Below are 16733 nucleotides of genomic sequence, written 5' to 3' on the forward strand. Positions count from 1 at the left end.
AGGGAAAAGGCAAGAGAGAAAAGAGGGAGGGACAGAGCAGGGGATGCAAGAGAAAGTGTGGCGGGTAAAGCGAACCAGAGACACAAAGTGTGAGGGGGAGAAACAGAGAGGGGCGGGGCAGCAGCTGCCACAATAATTCTACCTCTTCAGGAGTCCAATGTTCACTCCAGCCATAGGCGCTAGAATATTGTACAATCTCTGTCTAGCGCCACGATGCCCCTCGGGCCTGGTTAGTGCTGGAGACCCCCTTGCATAAGTACGGGCCATTCTGTGCTCACCTCGTTATTCTTGTACAGTTCTATACAGCGCCTTAATGCCCCTCAAGTCTGGTTAGCGCTCAACACCCCCGTACATAACGCCTTTGGCCCTGTGCTTACTTCTGGGGGTGCAGTGAGCACTACGGTATTCTTATATAACCTTTATACAGCGCCTCGGTGTCCCTCGGGTCTGGTTGGTGCTTAAGACACCCTTACATGAGACCCCTGGGTCCTGTGCTTACCTCCCGGGGTGCAGTGAGCACTGTGCTATTCTTGTATAATGTCTATACAGCGCCTGTGAGCACATACGCTAGACAGACCGTGGCGCACACCCACATCCGGCCGTTCGCTACCGCACGAGCCATGGCAGTGCTCTAAACTCTGTTTACTTCCTGTGGCTTGCTCTGAAGGTAGCCTGAGGGATAATCAGAGGCCATTTGTTTATTTTAAACCGCGCTTCTCAGCACGGCGCTGGTGGCCATGGGGAGTGCAGGCTGTGCGCGCTGCAGGAAGGGGTGTGGTGGGGCTGATGCTTGTGCGCTCCGGCTCCCGCTCCGTACCTGTGATCCTGTGCGTGTCTCCTGTCTGGGCCGGGCTGCCTCCGCCTAACTCCCCAGCCATCGCGAGCTCTGTTGCAGTAATGGTTTTGATGAGGGGCGAGGACTCGGCGACTTCTTGGGGCGGCGGTCAGCGCGAAATGGCATAAGAAAAGTGCCGCCAATTTCGGATTCGGGGGCGTGTTTTTTGCGTTCTGAGGGACGGATGACATCATAGATAGAAAGAACGCAAAAAACACTAATCCAAAAGAGACGGGGCTTGAACTGAGTGACGCCCCTCTCCTCCAATGGCTGGCCTCCTTTTAGGAAGCCAGCCAATGGAGAAGAGGGGCGGGTTCAAGCCCTCTTCCTAAAAAACATTAACTCTTCGGCTCCGCCTACTGCTCCGCAGTGCGACGGTCCTCGACCTAACAAGTAGAGCGCCCACCGTAATAAATACTGTTTAGCCTTGTTCATCCGACCTCAGGAAAAAACTGTGGCAAAGCGGGCTGGGTTACTCAGGCAGTCACCTTCCAGAGATGTCAACTGATCTTGCACCAAACCAAACTACTCCTGCACAAAGAGCAAGCAGGATAGGTGCTTGAACGGTAGAGAGCGGAACTGCTTCATATCTAATTAAAAAATGTCTCAGTTCTGCTCTCTCCTTACCCAGAACACGTTGTGCTGCCTACGCCTGTTGCTGGCAACCTTGCACCATAGTGCAAGTATGTCTGTGTTTTTGGAGAAAATTGCTGTTTATAAGTCTTTGCAGATATCGGTATGCATCACAATCGATGGGTGGATGGATGGGAATGCCCATGCACCAGCCAGGGAATGCCTCTCTGATGCAAAGTAAAGCAGGGCATGCCCATCCACCAGGCATGGAATGCCTCTCTGATGCAAAGTACAGCAAGGCATGCCCATGCACCAGCCAGGGAATGCCTCCCTGAAGCAAAGTAATACAAGGCAGTGCAATGCACTGTGTTACTTGTTTTTAGCAAGCAACATACATAACCATTTGCATTTCTTTGTAAACACCAAAAAGGATTTTGCATCAGGTCTGCTTTGAACAAGTAAACAAAAAGAAAAACACAACATATTTGTAAATCTGGGCTTGACTACCTATTCAGCTTTTTGCCAGGGGATGCAACGAAGACACATTGTTGTTAATTGACGCCTCATGTTCAAAGTTAGAATCAGATACTGTTTGGAGCCCAGTGAAACATTTTGTACATGTTAAGAAGGACCTATATATATTCTAAACGTTTTCAACAAATCCCTCAGGACACCACATAAAAGTGACCTTCAGATAGCATGTGCTCTTGCTTATTAGCGATAAGATGGTAGCAAAAGTATAATGAAACACTTAATGAGAATTTAAACAAAGGTCATTTAGCTTGGTTGTCTATATGGACTAAATTTGATAAGATAGTATGTGTAGCTGTTGCATCAGGATTGCAATGTGTAGGATGCATAATGAAAGTGGTGCAATTACATACGTATCAGGGATGTATGTAAAAGCATCAAATTGTTCCAGGGTATAAATAGATGCTACTTATGTGACCTAGATTTTTCTGCCTGGGACCTGATTCACAAAGATTTTGTTCTCACCGTAGCTGTGACTTACTCTTCAATTTCCAGGAGTAGGTTCCACCTATTCATAGAAGGATGCTTTGTGGCTCAGGTCCTTTCTAAGATTAATTATGTTGCAAAGCACTGTAGCAATTAGAGTGTACATCTGAAGTGTGGCTCAATGGTTAGAGCAGGCAGACCTTGATGCAGAGCTCTGGCCAGGGACCAGGGTTCTATTCCCGCCTCGGCGGGTCTCCGGCTCATTAATTCCCCTGACTGGATAGTCTTGCCTCAGTGCCTGTTCTGATCATGGGTCCCACGCTGCAACTCTGGGCAATAGCTTGCTTAGTCTCCACAACGGCCCCAAAAGCGCTGGGATGCCTGGCTGCACCTGGGGGTTGCCCAGGAGTGGACATTTCCCATGAAAGCCAGGAAGGGTTCCTAAGCGGTATACGGACAGCACCGGGACACCTCCGGTGGAGGTAGCTGTGCGCTTTACAAATTCCGACATTTACATTTATATGGGCCTCTAAAATTAAGGCCACTGGTTTGCTCAACCTTGTCCTTCTTAGAGTCGTGTGTCTTTGAGCATCACTGATGTAAACATACTGTGTTGGCTTAGGATGATAAGCAACATATTTCCTTTTTCTTTCCTTTCAGATTCTTCGGTCCCCAACGATCGGGAATGTTACTCCTGCATCAGTACCTCAAGGAACCAGTGCTCCACTAAGAACGCTGTTGTTGTGAAATGCCAGGGTCACTCTCCAGTCTGCTCTCAAGGAATTGGCACCATAGTTCTAGGTAAAGCCTCTTCGGTCATCCACAGCACCATAGATTAGCTCTACAGTCCCCTTAGTACATCAGCAGTACTTTGTGTGTCACCCATCTGTATGTGTTGAGCGTGGGTAGGTGCGTGTCTGAATTATTTTAATCATTTTACATGGGAGGGTCTAAAAGTTATCATGTTTGGGTTTTATAGCTTGAGAACTTTATAGTTTCTTCAAGGGCTGTGATCAGGGATGGAGGAGGGGTAGTTCTATGGCTATTTCTATCTGTCAGGGTTTAATGGTAATAAAGTAATCTTCACAATAAATATAGCAAAAAAATCCCAATTACCCGCATCTTTCAACAATGTACTCAATAGAAAAGACACTGGTTCGTAATTTGCCACACCAGCCTAGGATCATGTCATGTCAGAGCCACTAATCGGTTATCTTCTAGAAAGAGGAGAGAGAGAGTGTTAGACCTGGCACCTTGGCGTGAGTCTCCCTTCCACTTTTTGCTGCTGTGCCTCTTATGTTTTGCTGGTGTTAGCTGCTCAGAGCACTGTGCCACTGCCAATCAGTGCCACAGTGCAAGTGCTCCCTGTATAAAGTGTATACATTGTTTGGATTCCATGATTGGCTTATTTGGTTGACTATCAGACCCCAGTAAAGTGCACCAGGAGTGGGATGAGCGTAACCTCCTACGCTGATGACACCCAACTCGTTTTGTCCATTAAAGATAATGGACTTGATGTGGCTGACAGTTTCCAACATGGAATGATCGCAATCGGAGAGTGGATGGCATCTAACTGCCTTAAGCTTAACTCCGATAAGACCGAGGTGCTTATCTTTGGACCCCTCCGACCAGAGTGGTCAACAACCTGGTGGCCATCCGCCATGGGAGATCCCCCTTGCCCAGCTCTCAAGGTTAGGAACCTGGGAGTAATTTTTGATGTGGACTTAAACTTTGTGGCACATGCCAACAAGGTAGCGGCACCAGCCCATTAAAAACTAAGGATGATCAGGAAAATCATTCCGTATCTGCCTGACACCGCCGCTAAAACACTGATAAGCTCCTTAGTGTTATCATCTCTTGATTATTGTAATGGTCTGTTTTTAAATGCCCAATTTAGGACAACGAACAAGCTTCAGTCTGTACAGAATGCAGCAGCCCGGATGCTTTCTAGAACACCCAAGTTTTCCCCGATATCAGATACCATCAAGAGATACCATTGGCTAACGATCCGTAATCGGATCAAATTTAAATCGCTTTGCATAATATACAAAGCACTCCATGACCAAGGCCCATTCTTTTTTAAGGATCAGTTGATACTTTACAAACCGGGTAGACAGCTTCGATCGGCCAGCCTGAACCAATTAGTGGTCCCTCGATCTAAAACAGTTTCATGGGAAGATCGTCGCTTTATAGTGGCGGCATCTAAACTATGGAACATATTGCCACAGTACATTAAGATGTCCTCTTCACTTCTCCAGTTCCGTAAAGGATTAAAGACTTGGCTTTTCAATCAATAATTTACTTTAACATCACTATGAGCCTCCAGAGACAACTAGGGAATCTCTCAGCGCCAAGACGCCTACGGGTATTTGTTCGCGCTTAATAAATTGTAAAAAATAAATAAATAAATAAATACCAGGGCTTGTAAATCCAAATGCTGCTAGTGGGTTTGCAGCACCGGTTGTGCCACCCACAGAAGCGTCCTAGTAAAATATGTCTAAGGTCTGCCATTGCAGAACCTGTGTACAGTCTGGTACTGTCATGCTGACTGGGCAAGTGCACCCACTTGCCAGTCCCTAAACCTTCCCTTAACTTCATATTAGTCACTCCTATGGTAGGCCCAAGGGCAGGGTGCATTGTAAGTATAATGTAGGACAAGCCCTAATGTGTGTGGCATGTCCTAATAGTGAATTACAGCCATTTTCGTTTTTTACTATTGTAAGGCTACCTGTTCTCATAGGCCAGAATGGGCTGCTGGAATTATTACACTCTATAATCCTAGCAGGCTGAGGGAACATGGTAGAAATTCGAGTTTGATAGGCCTGAACTCAGAATAATAAAATACATCTTTTAGTAAAGTTTATTTTAATGTTCTGTGTTTGCAAATACCACTTTTAGAAAGTTGGTATTTGCTTGCCTAACCATTTCAGCCCGCCTCTGCTCTGATGTGTATCTGCTGCCTGGTTTCTGTGTGTGACAGGGCTGGGGAATTCAAGGAGACAGGCTGGGGCTGACAGGTGGTGAATAGAGAGATTACACCAGGAAGGGTGGGGGGAGTGCCCCTTGACTCTGAATAGGGCTGTGCTCTGCCACCTCAATGCTGGCTCCGCCCCCTGGGGAGTGTCTGATGTATCTGCCCTGCATCTTGTAAAGAGAGAAGGGAAGACTGTCAACAGAGTACTCCTGGACTGTACTTGCCACTACAATGCTGGGTCCACCTCCTGCGGAGCGTCTGATGTCTCTGTCCTGCACACTGAAAGAAGAAGCCAGAGTCTGCAAAACAAAGTGCTCAAGGACGGAACCGGATTAGGCAAAGGCCCCCCTGGCCTGAAAGAATGAAAGAATTGCTGTATAAAAGTATGAGCCCTGCTCCTAAGAAATCAGATCCTGTTTGTGCCAAGAAGAACCTCTGCCCGAAGAGAAGGACCTGGAGAAACTACAAGGAGGAGTACTGTCTCTAGCCTGAGAGACTGGCCAGTGGTGGGTGCCTTGCTGCAAGAAGGAGAGGGAGAAAGACTAAAGTGACTTTACTCTACTTGTGCTTTTCAAAATGATCTCCAAGGGCCTGGAAGCGAGCTGGCCCCCGGAACGGAGTCCGAGGAACACTGGACTCCTTTTGCCCTCATCACTAGCTGACCCTTGCCAGAACCTGCCCGGCCACTGGAGCAGCGACCTCAGTGCGACCCGTAAATCCTGCCTGTGCCTGGCCGCCCTGCCGCTCGTTACTTCGAGCCGCAGCCCGCACCGTTGCTCTGGGCCGCCCGCACGCCGCTTCACCCCCCTTCCTGTAAGCCGCACTGTTCCGTTGCGTCCCGCTGCCTGGGCCGAGGGATCGAAGCCGCCCTTCACCCTTCGGCCTGCCCGTACACTCACAGCGTGCCCCCGCTGAGAACCGCATGGGTGAGATCCCTAAACAGCTTCGCACTCCAGAGATCCGGCCCGTACGTATGAGACGTACCGGTCGCATCGTACGGCGCTGGTGAGGGTACGGCTCGTACGCTGCCCCCGACCGTGACCGCAACCTAAGCCAGACCGACTGCCACCCTCTCCCGTGACCCTAGATCTACGCCGCGCCCCCTCAGGTGCCGCAACACACGCCTGGAGCACATCTAAAGGAGGGACTGCCACGCTCCCAGCCTGCCATCACCGCCAACCGCCCGTCCAAGCCGGACGCCCACACAAGAACATAAGGCACTGTGAGAGTCGCACGCCGACTCGTGCCCACCGGACCAGAGAGTCCGCAACGTTAATTTAACCCTGTGTCTCCAAAACGAACGGTGACGCAACGATCCGCATTGCCAACGCGGCGTTCAAGGAGGAAAGGCCGCTTCTGTAATCCCTGACATTGAGGAATAGACTGGGAAGAAGAGAGGCTGGAGAGCTACACCGTCGCCCAACTGAAGGGCTTCTGTCTCAAGTTTAGAGTTTCACAGGCAGGATGTAAAAATAAGCCACACTTCATTAAGGCGCTGAGGGCTTGGAGTGAGTCAAGGGCGCCTGCAAATGTTGTAGACCTTGAAACAGCGGAAAGCATCCATGAGTTTGGCAGAGTCTTGTCGCCAGAGGAGTTGGCAGACAGAAAGGAGACCAGGGCCTGTTAGACCTGACACCTTTTGGCGTGGTTCTTCCCCCATCTTTTTGCCTCTGACTCATGTGTTTTGATGCTGTGCTGGATTTCGTTTTTGCTGATTTAGATGCTTTGGACACTCTGCCACTGCTGATCAGTGCCAGAGTGTAAGTGCTCCCTCTGTAAATTGTGATATTGATGGAATATACCTGATTGGCATATTTGTATCATCACGAAGTCCCTAGTAAAGTGCACTGTGTGTGCCAGGGCTGGTGATGACAAATGCTACTAGTGGGCCTGCAGCGCAGATTGCGCCACCCACATGAGTAGCTTTAAAATGGTGACTCAGGCCTGCCAGCGCAGAGCCTGTGTGCAGTCAGTGACTGCCATGTCAGCCTGGCCAGTGTCCCCACTGGCTAGGCCTAACCCTTCCCTGTCTGTGCACATCAGTCACCCCTATGGAAGGCTCTAGGTACCCCCCTGGGCAGGGTGCAGTGTATGGATAAGGTAGAGCATGTACTAGTGCAGGTCACATGCTCTGGTAGTGGGCTGCAGCCATTCTATGTGCTCACTGCTGTAAGGCTATCTTGCTCCATAGAGTAACATGGAGGAGGCTGGGCCCATGTGATACCAGCCTATCTTCCCATAGGAACAAGATGGGACATAAGTGAAAGATATCCCTGAACTCAGAATTTAATGACACATCTTTTAGTGAAGGGTGTTTTTAAATCCTGTGTTGGAGAATAGCACTTTTAGAAAGTGGCTGTTCTCTTGTCTAAACCTTTCTGTGTGCCTGGGTTTGTGGAATGCTTGGGTGTGACAGGGGGGCTGCAGAGCCCCAGAGGAGAGGGTCGGAGCCAGCCCGGGGATGAAAGGGCACATCTGCCTGCCTGGGAGGTGGGAGGAAGGAATGCCTGATAAGTACTGGGCTGTGCCGGCCACCTCCCCCATGCTAGCTCCCTCCTGGTGGTCAACTGACACCTCTGGCCCTGAAGCTGACAGGGAGAAGAAAACCAGAGACACCTCAGTGCTCCGCAACCCCCAGAACTGGTTTAGACTGGACCCAGGGCCTCCTTGCACAAAGACTTCAAAGGACTTCAAAGACATTGAGGGGTATAAGGAAAGGACCCCTGACTACAGAACTTTAGATTCTGAAATTCTGCAACCAAGAAGGAACCTCGGCTGGAAGGAGGACGGCTAGAGAACCAAAGGGAGATTGCCTTGCTGTGTGCTCTAAGGGCTGACCTGTTCTACTGTCTACCTGGAAGCTGAGGAGGAGAAAGGGACTTTGCTGTGTGCTGTGACCCTGCCTGCTTGCAACTGCCAAGACTTTGCTGTGTGCTGTGTCTACAATACTGAATCTCCAAGGGCCTGAGAAGAGCTGGCCTCCTGCTGAGAACCCAGGGTTAAAGGTTCCTAAAACATTGCCAAGGACTGCTGAGGGATCGTGCTGTGGTCCGCTCCAACGTGTGATTATTACTTGCCAGCCGTGCGGATTAATCGCTGTGCTCTTCGGCACAGATTCAGGGGGTGAGGAGGGACCCGGAGTGGTTTTCGGCGTCCTACATTCCCCCTGTTGATCCACAGGTGGGGAATCCGGCTGACCGTGATCAGCGGCCCCGAAAACCCCTTTGCCGCCAAATCACCACCGCGGCCCGGGGCCAGCAAACCCCCCGTAGCCTGCTTCGAGGTCTGGGAGTTGCCGCGGCGAAGAACGAAGCCGCCGTGCTCCCATTGGTGGAGGGAGCCGAGCCCCCTCACTAACGCCGTGACGGGATTGGCCCATGCGGCGCAGCGTCATCGGTGGTGCTGGGCCGTGATTGGTTGACGGCCCCGCATCGTCAGAGCCGAGTCCCGGGAGCCGCTCTGCCATTGGCTGACTCCCGGGTACTGCAGGGGCTCGTCTGAAGGGCCGCGACCTGATTGGTCCGCAGCGTGGAGCAGCCTTCAAGCCGCCGAAGAAGCCGTGATCTGGTGACCCCCCAGCGAGGAGCCGACCGCCGGAGCAGCGGCCTGACCTGTCCTCGCCGAGGGAGTGAGTCCGCGTGTGTTCCCCACCCCGGGCCGGTCGTCACCCGAGGTGTGCTGCATCCCCCGCCGCTCGTTGGATTGTCGAGAGCGGGCGGGAGAGCACGAGGGGACCGGCCGGGGCAAGGAGCGAGTGTGCTCTACGGGGCGCGAGGCGCCTGAGACCATCCGGCGCACGTAGCAGCCCCGAACACCAGGAAAGGAGCCCCCCTTCCCCCAGCATCCGGGTGAGATGCGCAGGAAGCGCTTAGAGTCCCTGACACCAGGGGCTCATTGTAGGGGCCTATCTTTCTTTGACGCTGGCATTGTTTACCCTGCTCTTGGAAGAGCGGATTGAATAGCAATCAGGGGCAATATTTTTAGACCCCTGATTAAAGAGACTAGAGACTATTTGCTTTTTATAAGAACTTCCTACTAAGCGCAGCCATTAAGAATTAAGTGCAAAATTTTTCTAATGAAGTGTTTATCGTGCAACTGCTTGATTTACTTTGCTGAAACTAGATAAAGTTATATTTTATATATACTTACCTGTGTGGTCTCAGTTTGTGGTGGATTGGGGATTATTGTTGTGTTAAGTGCAAATGTTATCCACATTGCCTCTGTTTAGCCTAGACTGCTCGCGCCATGCTACCTAGAGGGTGAGCAGGGGTTATCTCAGAGGGTCATTCCGTCACCCTGACTGGAAGCTAGGGTCCCTACTTGGTCTCAGGTACTTACCTCTGCCAATCAGAGACCCCGGGTTCTAACATTGGTGGCTCGCGGTGCGGATTTTTGAACTAATAATTGCACTTGACCGGCAGTGATCTCTTGTACATCACTAGTCTAGTTTAGCGGCACAGGTTGCACAAGATTTTTTTTCTTTTTGGTGAAACCTTTTTAGTTGAAAAGGTTAGGAAGCATCATGTCTCGGAAAGCGCCAAGCGTGGATGGAGACGTGGAAGTGGAATTTGAAATCCAGAGGTTGTTAACCTATAACAAGGAGCAACTGAGAAAAGTCTGCAGACAGCTTGAATGCCCAGTAAGGGGCGGCGCAAATAAGGAAGAGCTACGGACAGCTCTGAGGGCCTGGTGGGAGGCCAAACATGGTGCCCCGGAAGCTGCTACTGGAGAGGGAGACACACAGGAGAATGGGTTTTTGCCCAGTGAATTGCCAGTGAGGAAGCCAGGGTCTAGGACGGGCAGCGACCACTCCAGTAGGGGTATGTCTCCAGAGGAAATAGAGGAGAATCAGCGAGTTAGGGCCCATGAGATTGAGCTTTTGAAGCTCAGAGCGGAAGCCGATGAGAAGAGACTGCGCCTGGAAGTTGAGAAAGAGGCGCAGGAGAGAGCGGCGCAGGAGAGAAGACATACTCTCGCTTTGGAGGAAAAGAAGCTCCAATTGGCTCATGAGAGGAGCATGAAGGAGTTGGACTTCAAATATAAAGAGAGGGTGTCCAGTTCTAATGGTGGCAACGCACAACCAGTACAGGCGGGTAAGGTATACATACCAAAGGATCTGGTACAGAATTGTCAGAGGGGTGAGGATATTTATACGTGGTTCAGAGCGTATGAACTTGCCTTAAAGATGAATGAGGTGCCTGAGAAGAATTGGGGAGCAGGATTGTGGAAGCATTTTGAGGCCTCTGGGAGGGATGTTTTGGAACCCTTAGAAGCAAAGGATGCTTTGTCCTACTCCGCCATGAAGGAGGCTTTGTGCCTCAGGTATGGGCTCACTGCTGAACAGTACCGCCAGAAGTTTAGGAACTTCAAGAAGCTTGATTCAAGTACTTGGGTGGAGTGTGTGAGTATACACACGCGTGCACTGGAAGGTTGGATGAAGGGCAGCAAAGTTACTGATTATGTGGGGTTGTGTCACTTGATTAGTAGGGAGCACTTAAGTAGTTTATGTGTCCCAGAGCTGCGCCAGCATCTTTTGAATAGCAAGTTAACTGATCCCAGTGAGCTTGCTAAAGAGGCGGACCGGTGGACGAGCACCAGGGTCCACAAGGGGGTGGTAAGTACCCCAGCCAAAGGTGGACAGGGTCCCCAGCAGAAGAGTGGGGGGACACGGGTAATCAAAAGGAGTCTTCTAAAGGGCCCCAAAGTAGTTCCCAGGAGAAGGTGTTTCAACCCCCCAAGCCTAAGAAGTCCTGGCCCCATAAGGGCCCGCAGGACAAAAAGACCCTTACTTCCTATTCATGCAGGGAGGTGGGGCACATTGCTCCAAGCTGTCCAAAGAAGAAATCAGCACCCACTGGTGCTCCAGCTCCGGCGTTGGCCAGTGTAGCTTTGGGAGGGGATTTGATTTCTAGCAGGGAGGAGGGGTTAGCATTGATGACCCTTGTCTCTCTAGGAGACCAAGAGATGGCCCAGGTAACTTTACTGCCCCAAAACACTAAGAAATACGGGCAGAAGGTGACCATCAATGGACAGGTGGTGGAGGCTCTGAGAGACACAGGGGCCAGCGTGACCTCTGTTAGGTGTCGGTGGGTGTCTGAAGAGCAAATTGTTCCCCAGGTACTTCGGCCTGTGGTGGCAGCTGACAGTTCAGTGCGCTACTGCAAGTTGGCGAAAGTTCCATTCGAATGGGGAGGAGTCTCCGGTATTCTGGAGATTGTTGTAAGTTATGCCTTGCCTGTAGATTGTCTATTAGGTAATGACCTGGAGAGCTCCCCATGGAAAGAGGTGGAGCACAGGACTCACTTGGAGATGTTGGGTTTGCCTGCGTGGATCTGTGTGTCCACCCGTGCAATGACAGCCAGAGAGGGCGGTCTAGCAGAGCTGGAGCCTGGAACCATGGCCCAGGAACCTGCCAAGAGAAGAAGGGGTAGAGGGCGCGGGAAACCGGCCCCCACTGTTCCCACGGTCCAGGAGGAGGCAGACCCGGAAGGGGATGCCCTGGAACCTACAGGGGAGCAGGTGGCCGAACTAGGGGAATTGCCTGAGCTGTCCCAGTGGCAGCAAGAGGGTGGTCCCTCCAGGGAGGAATTCTGCCAGGCTCAGAAGGAGTGCCCTTCTCTCATTGGTGTGCGGCAGCAGGCTGCCGACCAGGCCGCAGGCCTGGGGTCCAAGGAGCATTTGATCTACTGGGAGGCTGACTTACTGTATAGTGAGCCTAAGTTCGCTGAGCCCGGTGCAGCCCGTGTGCTGGTGGTACCGGAGCGCTTCAGGAACTTCCTCCTGGGTCTGGCTCATGACGTGCCTCTCGCAGGACATCTGGGGCAGGACAAGACCTATCACAGGCTTGTCACCCATTTCTACTGGCCCCAGATGAAGACACACGTCTCTGCCTTTTGTAAATCTTGCCAGACTTGTCAGGCCAGTGGCAAGAGTGGAGGGAAGCGCGTGGCCCCCCTCCAACCCTTTCCCGTGGTGAGCACCCCTTTTGAGCGGGTGGGCATTGACATCGTGGGGCCCCTGGATCCCAAGACAGCCCTAGGCAACAGGTTTATCCTGGTCTTGGTGGACCATGCCACTCGGTACCCGGAAGCCCTTCCGCTCAGGACAGTCACCGCCCCAGTGGTGGACCGTGCCCTGATGGGGATCTTTTCCCGGGTGGGATTTCCCAGGGAGGTCGTCTCGGACCGCGGGACAAACTTCATTTCTAAGTATATGAAGTCCCTGTGGAGTGAGTGTGGGGTGACCTACAAATTCACCACACCTTTCCACCCTCAAGGAAATGGTTTGGTTGAGAGATTCAACCGCACATTGAAGGGCATGATTATGGGCCTGGAAGAGCCCATGAGGCGGAAATGGGATGTCTTGTTGCCATGCCTGTTGTTTTCCTACAGGGAGGTGCCTCAGATATCCTTAGGGTTCAGTCCCTTTGAGTTGCTGTATGGCCTCCCTGTCAGAGGGCCTCTGACTCTGGTGAAGGAGGGGTGGGAGAAATCCCGTGGGAAAACCCCTCAGGATGTGTTCAGCTATGTGCTGGCCATTCGCAACCAGACCAAGCGCTTCAGGAAGCTCGCTCAAGAGAACCTGGAGGCTAGCCAGGAGGAAATGAAGAGGTGGTATGACCAGAACACTTCTCTGGTTGAGTTCCAACCTGGTCAGAAAGTGTGGGTGATGGCGCCAGTGGAGCCTTGTGCGCTCCATGACAAGTGGTCTGGGCCATATGAGGTGGGGGAGAGCAAGAGCAAGGTTACCTATTTGGTTAACCTGAAGACTCCCAGGCAGCTCCTGAGAGTGCTACATGTGAACCGCCTCAAACCCCACTTTGAGAGGACGGAGGTGACGATGCTCATGGCTACAGATGCTGGAGGGGAGGAGGATAGTGATCCTCTCCCTGACCTCCTGGCAGTCAAGGAGCAAGATGGGTCAGTGGATGGTGTGGTCCTCTCCCCCACCCTGACTCCAGAGCAGCAGGAGGACTGTCGCCAAGTCTTGGGTCAGTTCGCCCCCCTGTTCTCCCTGACCCCAGGTGTCACCAAATGGTGCGTCCACGACGTGGACACTGGAGACAGTCTGCCTGTGAAACAGAAGTTTTACAGAGTGGCTGACAAGGTCAGAGCCAGCATCAAGGAAGAGGTTTCCAAGATGTTGACGCTAGGGGTTATTGAGCCCTCAAGCAGCCCCTGGGCTAGCCCAGTGGTCTTAGTGCCTAAGAAAGCTGCTAACCCCGGTGGAACCCCAGAACTTCGGTTCTGCGTGGACTACCGTGGGCTCAATGCGGTCACCAAGACTGACGTGCACCCCATCCCCAGAGCTGATGAGCTGGTGGATCGGTTGGGAGCTGCCCAGTACCTGAGTACTTTTGATTTGACTTCAGGGTACTGGCAGATTGGGCCGCGACCTGATTGGTCCGCAGCGTGGAGCAGCCTTCAAGCCGCCGAAGAAGCCGTGATCTGGTGACCCCCCAGCGAGGAGCCGACCGCCGGAGCAGCGGCCTGACCTGTCCTCGCCGAGGGAGTGAGTCCGCGTGTGTTCCCCACCCCGGGCCGGTCGTCCCCCGAGGTGTGCTGCATCCCCCGCCGCTCGTTGGATTGTCGAGAGCGGGCGGGAGAGCACGAGGGGACCGGCCGGGGCAAGGAGCGAGTGTGCTCTACGGGGCGCGAGGCGCCTGAGACCATCCGGCGCACGTAGCAGCCCCGAACACCAGGAAAGGAGCCCCTCTTCCCCCAGCATCCGGGTGAGACGCGCAGGAAGCGCTTAGAGTCCCTGACACCAGGGGCTCGTTGTAGGGGCCTATCTTTCTTTGACGCTGGCATTGTTTACCCTGCTCTTGGAAGAGCGGATTGAATAGCAATCAGGGGCAATATTTTTAGACCCCTGATTAAAGAGACTAGAGACTATTTGCTTTTTATAAGAACTTCCTACTAAGCGCAGCCATTAAGAATTAAGTGCAACATTTTTCTAATGAAGTGTTTATCGTGCAACTGCTTGATTTACTTTGCTGAAACTAGATAAAGTTATATTTTATATATACTTACCTGTGTGGTCTCAGTTTGTGGTGGATTGGGGATTATTGTTGTGTTAAGTGCAAATGTTATCCACATTGCCTCTGTTTAGCCTAGACTGCTCGCGCCATGCTACCTAGAGGGTGAGCAGGGGTTATCTCAGAGGGTCATTCCGTCACCCTGACTGGAAGCTAGGGTCCCTACTTGGTCTAAGGTACTTACCTCTGCCAATCAGAGATCCCGGGTTCTAACATTGGTGGCTCGCGGTGCGGATTTTTGAACTAATAATTGCACTTGACCGGCAGTGATCTCTTGTACATCACTAGTCTAGTTTAGCGGCACAGGTTGCACAAGATTTTTTTTCTTTTTGGTGAAACCTTTTTAGTTGAAAAGGTTAGGAAGCATCATGTCTCGGAAAGCGCCAAGCGTGGATGGAGACGTGGAAGTGGAATTTGAAATCCAGAGGTTGTTAACCTATAACAAGGAGCAACTGATAAAAGTCTGCAGACAGCTTGAATGCCCAGTAAGGGGCGGCGCAAATAAGGAAGAGCTACGGACAGCTCTGAGGGCCTGGTGGGAGGCCAAACATGGTGCCCCGGAAGCTGCTACTGGAGAGGGAGACACACAGGAGAATGGGTTTTTGCCCAGTGAATTGCCAGTGAGGAAGCCAGGGTCTAGGACCGGCAGCGACCACTCCAGTAGGGGTATGTCTCCAGAGGAAATAGAGGAGAATCAGCGAGTTAGGGCCCATGAGATTGAGCTTTTGAAGCTCAGAGCGGAAGCCGATGAGAAGAGACTGCGCCTGGAAGTTGAGAAAGAGGCGCAGGAGAGAGCGGCGCAGGAGAGAAGACATACTCTCGCTTTGGAGGAAAAGAAGCTCCAATTGGCTCATGAGAGGAGCATGAAGGAGTTGGACTTCAAATATAAAGAGAGGGTGTCCAGTTCTAATGGTGGCAACGCACAACCAGTACAGGCGGGTAAGGTATACATACCAAAGGATCTGGTACAGAATTGTCAGAGGGGTGAGGATATTTATGCGTGGTTCAGAGCGTATGAACTTGCCTTAAAGATGAATGAGGTGCCTGAGAAGAATTGGGGAGCAGGATTGTGGAAGCATTTTGAGGCCTCTGGGAGGGATGTTTTGGCACCCTTAGAAGCAAAGGATGCTTTGTCCTACTCCGCCATGAAGGAGGCTTTGTGCCTCAGGTATGGGCTCACTGCTGAACAGTACCGCCAGAAGTTTAGGAACTTCAAGAAGCTTGATTCAAGTACTTGGGTGGAGTGTGTGAGTATGTACACACGTGCACTGGAAGGTTGGATGAAGGGCAGCAAAGTTACTGATTATGTGGGGTTGTGTCACTTGATTAGTAGGGAGCACTTAAGTAGTTTATGTGTCCCAGAGCTGCGCCAGCATCTTTTGGATAGCAAGTTAACTGATCCCAGTGAGCTTGCTAAAGAGGCGGACCGGTGGACGAGCACCAGGGTCCACAAGGGGGTGGTAAGTACCCCAGCCAAAGGTGGACAGGGTCCCCAGCAGAAGAGTGGGGGGACACGGGTAATCAAAAGGAGTCTTCTAAAGGGCCCCAAAGTAGTTCCCAGGAGAAGGTGTCTCAACCCCCCAAGCCTAAGAAGTCCTGGCCCCATAAGGGCCCGCAGGACAAAAAGACCCTTACTTGCTATTCATGCAGGGAGGTGGGGCACATTGCTCCAAGCTGTCCAAAGAAGAAATCAGCACCCACTGGTGCTCCAGCTCCAGCTCCGGCGTTGGCCAGTGTAGCTTTGGGAGGGGATTTGATTTCTAGCAGGGAGGAGGGGTTAGCATTGATGACCCTTGTCTCTCTAGGAGACAAAGAGATGGCCCAGGTAACTTTACTGCCCCAAAACACTAAGAAATACGGGCAGAAGGTGACCATCAATGGACAGGTGGTGGAGGCTCTGAGAGACACAGGGTCCAGCGTGACCTCTGTTAGGTGTCGGTGGGTGTCTGAAGAGCAAATTGTTCCCCAGGTACTTCGGCCTGTGGTGGCAGCTGACAGTTCAGTGCGCTACTGCAAGTTGGCGAAAGTTCCATTCGAATGGGGAGGAGTCTCCGGTATTCTGGAGATTGTTGTAAGTGATGCCTTGCCTGTAGATTGTCTATTAGGTAATGACCTGGAGAGCTCCCCATGGAAAGAGGTGGAGCACAGGACTCACTTGGAGATGTTGGGTTTGCCTGCATGGATCTGTGTGTCCACCCGTGCAATGACAGCCAGAGAGGGCGGTCTAGCAGAGCTGGAGCCTGGAACCATGGCCCAGGAACCTGCCAAGAGAAGAAGGGGTAGAGGGCGCGGGAAACCGGCCCCCACTGTTCCCACGGTCCAGGAGGAGGCAGACCCGGAAGGGGATGCCCTGGAAC

General features: G+C 52.0%; 1 long non-coding RNA gene across 1 annotated transcript in view; it reads left to right on the forward strand.

Moving 5' to 3' along the window:
* The first annotated feature begins 3030 nt into the window (after window positions 1-3030).
* Window positions 3031-16733, forward strand: part of LOC144767705 (uncharacterized) — a 74589-nt gene continuing 60886 nt past the window's right edge. The window contains exon 1 of the long non-coding RNA XR_013598315.1: window positions 3031-3166. This is a non-coding gene — a long non-coding RNA (uncharacterized LOC144767705). The remainder of the gene's footprint in view (window positions 3167-16733) is intronic.

This window comes from Lissotriton helveticus, chromosome 7 (assembly GCF_964261635.1).
Source record: "Lissotriton helveticus chromosome 7, aLisHel1.1, whole genome shotgun sequence".
Lineage (NCBI taxonomy): Eukaryota > Metazoa > Chordata > Amphibia > Caudata > Salamandridae > Lissotriton > Lissotriton helveticus.